This window comes from Talpa europaea (genome assembly GCF_964194135.1).
Source record: "Talpa europaea genome assembly, chromosome: X".
Taxonomy (NCBI): domain Eukaryota; kingdom Metazoa; phylum Chordata; class Mammalia; order Eulipotyphla; family Talpidae; genus Talpa; species Talpa europaea.
In genome coordinates, this window is record NC_140081.1 from 31,307,700 (window position 1) to 31,311,640 (window position 3,941).

General features: G+C 39.7%; 1 pseudogene across 1 annotated transcript; it reads left to right on the top strand.

The window, feature by feature from the left end:
• The first annotated feature begins 2,924 nt into the window (after positions 1-2,924).
• LOC311187877 (nucleophosmin-like) lies at positions 2,925-3,572 on the top strand (annotated as a pseudogene). Its single transcript has one exon. The product of its transcript is annotated as a nucleophosmin-like (transcript).
• Positions 3,573-3,941: the final 369 nt, after the last annotated feature.

A 3,941-nucleotide genomic window follows, 5' to 3' on the forward strand; every position in this document is an offset into this window, starting at 1 on the left:
CACCCTCCTTTTAAAAATGCCTTATGCTCTTCTGTCTATTCTGAAATTTATAATTAATCAACATTGATTTATGAACAGAAAATGTTATACAGACATGTACATTAAACAAATTCCAAAAGTCCTGCCAATAAAAATTACTTATAATTGTCCTATTTAATTTCTGGAGTCCTTTGCTCCTCCAAAGAGTCTGCAATTACTTATCTTCAGTTTTCTTGTTAAAACCTCCTAAGCAGCCTCTGTATTATATGGATCCTCAGTCATATGTAACCAGTTCTTCTGCTTATGTAGCTCATGATGAGAATTGATACAGAAGCAATCATGGGAGTTCAAACCTTGGATTAAGTATTAGGGTCACAGAAGTTTAAAAGCCACTTCCATGGTTTAACAACTCCTAAAATCTTGCAAAAGCTACTGAACCCCAATTTACTCACCTTTCAAACAGAGTAATACCTACCTGACACGGTTGTCATAAGGATTGAGTAGGATACTAGAAGTAGTAGTTAAGCATCTATTGGGGGGTTCCAATGAGCCAGGCAATAGGGCAAGGTCTTGAGCCTCCCCGGTGGCACAGCAGTTGAGCGCTGGGCTGCGAAGCTGCCCGCAGCCTCTGCAGTGCCGGTTCAATCCCCAGCTGCTGGCGAGAGTCCCACATGGTGCACAGACCTCTCCTGCCGCCCGCTGCTCCCCTCAGTAGTGTACTTCATCAGTCTGCCTGTTCTGCTGCCTGCTCTGGCTCTGGTGAATCCTCTCACCCTCCCGTGCTTCTGACTGTACCCAGTGCTTGGATAAATAGATAAATATTTTTAAAAAATAGGGCAAGATCTTGATAAAACTTATGTCATTTAATCCTCACAATGACCATAGGGTAGACATTATTATCATCCTCATTTTACATCTTCTTTATGATGGATTTCCAGGAGGCCCATAAAAAACACACCAGCTGGTGTTAGGTAAGTGGCTAATAAAAGGTTGCCATTATTTGGATGAGGAGTCAAACAATGAGATTTAGTTTGATGTAGTTTAGAAAGATCTGCTACTTTTCTTCTTGTTTCAACATGCTGTATCTAGGTAATACAGAAAAGTGACAATTATTTGGACTCTGACTGATATGCTTGTTCACTGATGATATAGTTGAAAATGCCATGCCAGTAGTCTATCTTCAAATTAAAATTAGTGCAAGACCCAACACTAATGATAAAGGACTGATCACAAAAATCTGCAAAGAGCTGATGAGACTCAGCAACAACAAAGAAAATAATCCAGTCAAAAAATGGGCAGAAGAGCTAAAAAGAAACTTCTCTGAAGAGGAAATGCAAATGGCCAACAGACATATGAAAAAATGTTCAACATCACTTGTCATCAGGGAAATGCAAATCAAAACTACCATGAGATACCATCTCACACCAGTGAGAATGGCACATATTAAAAAAACTAGCAACAACAAATGTTGGCGAGGGTGTGGAGAAAAAGGAACTCTTCTGCACTGTTGGTGGGAGTGCAAACTGGTCCAACCACTATGGAGAGCTGTGTGGAGATTTCTGGACCTACTAAACATAGAGCTTCCATATGATCCAGCAATTCCACTCCTAGGGATTTACCCAAAGGACACAGAAACATCAATTCCAAAGAGCACCTGCACCCCTATGTTTATAGCAGCACTGTTTACAATAGCTAAGCTTTGGAAACAACCCAAATGCCCAAAAATAGATGACTGGATCAAGAAGATGTGGTCCATATATACCATGGAATATTACTCAGCATTCAAAAAAGATAAACACATGCAATTTGCAGCAACATGGATGGCGCTGGAAGGGCTCATGCTCAGCGAAATAAGCCAAAAAGAAAAAGAAAAATACCGGATGGTCTCACTCATAGCAGGAATCTAGAAAACTTAAATAAGGGACCAGGAAAATGAATATAAGAAAGTGAAAATCAAAATCAACAAAAAACTATGAACCAGAGACACTTTTTGGGGGGCGGGGGGCGGGAGGGGAAGGATTGGGGTCAGAATGGGGCGTTTGCAATTGTATGGGGGAATATAAAAATAAAATTTATTATTTAAAAAAAATTAAAAAAAATAAAATTAGTGCAAGAGTCCTCAGCCTGCCTGTAAAAGAACAGGGAATTCAGAAACTTGTGCTGGCCAATGGAATAGCTGCTAGTCACAGGAGTCGAGGCAAGTAAAATACACACAGATTTCAAAGATTTAGTGTGAAAAAGGAATGTAGTGTTATTTTGATGACATGTTGAAATGATGTAATTTAAGCTATATTGGGTTAAATGAACCCTGGTATGATTCCATCCCAGAAAGATGACTCCGGGATAGCAGTGGTTTATCTCCATCACCTTCTCTCCCACCTAAGTGTGTGCCGCCACCCCTGGAAGTTTCCATGCACATGGACATGATCTCCCTGAGGCCCCAGAACTATCTTTTCAGTTGTGAACTAAAGGCTGACAGAGATGATCACTTTAAGGTGGCAAAAGATGAAAATGAGCCCCAGTTACCTTTAAAAAAGGTCAGTTTGATCCTACTCCCATCTCCCTCACCCCTCCCCTGCAGTATGTCTCTGGTTTACAGTTGCCTATTGATTTTGATTTTCACTTTATTATAATTAGTTTTTTTTTCCTGATCCTTTATTTGGCTCCTCTACATTCCTACTATAAGTGAGACCATTCGGTATTTTTTTTTTTCTTTTTGGTTTATTTCACTGAGCACAAGGGACCATGGTGATAGTTCACAGGTAAATGGGTGCTGGGAATTTCACATGGACTATAACCAAGATGGAAATGCATACATTGCACAAAAATGAGAAATGATGTGAAAAATATATAAAATTAAAAATAAATAAATAAATATAGGGGGAAAAATGGTCAGTTTGGGGGCTGGTGCCAAGCATGAACGGCACATTGCTGAAGCAGAAGCAATGAATGATGAAGGCGTCCTATTAAAGGAACACCCGCAACTTTGAAAATGTCTATACAGCAACAGTTTCCCTTGGGGGCTTTGATATTCCACCACCCCTGGTCTTACGGCTGAAGTGTGGCTCAGGGCCGGAGCATAGGAGTGGAAGGCACTTGGTGGCTGTGGAGGAAGATGCAGAGTCAGAAGATGATGAGGAGGAGGGTGTGAAACTCCTATGTCTGGGAAGCATTCTGCCCCTGGATGTGGACGTGGCTACCTTGAACATGGTAGCCAGGTTCTGAAGAAAAAAGGTAAAACTTGCTGCTGATGGTGATTTTGATGGTGAAAAAGCTGAAGAAAAATCACCAGTCAGGAAATCTTTAGGAGATACCCCAGCCAAAAATGCACAATATTCAAACCAGAATGAAAAAGACTCAAAACCATCAATATCTAGACCAAAAGATCAAGAATCTGTCAAAAAAATAGGAAAAAGTTCCTAAAACACCAAAAGGACTTAGTTCTATAGAAGACATGAAAGCAAAAATGCAAGCAAGTATCAAATGGTTCTCTTCCCAAAGTGGAAGCCAAGCTCATCAATTATGTGAATTGCTTCCGGATGACTAATTGGGAAGCTATTCCAGGTCTCTGGCAGGGGAGGAAGTCTCTTTAAGAAAACAGTTCAAGCACTTTGTTAAAATTTTCCGTCTTATTTCATTTCTATAATGGTTGATATCTGGCTGTCCTTTTTATAATGCAGAGTGAGAACTTTCCCTACTGAGTCTGATGAATGTTGTCCAAGTTCCATTGCCAAGAATGTGTTGTCCAAAATGCCTGTCTAGTTTTAAAGATGGAACTCCACCCCTCACTTGGTTTTAAGTATGTATGGAATGTTCTGATAGGACATAGTAGTAGCAGTAGTCAGACAAATGGAAATGGTGAGGAGACAAAAATACACATGTGAAATAAACTCAGTATTTTAATAAAGTTAAAAAAGAAACATTGGATTAAATGAGATATATTCTTAAAATTAATTTCACTT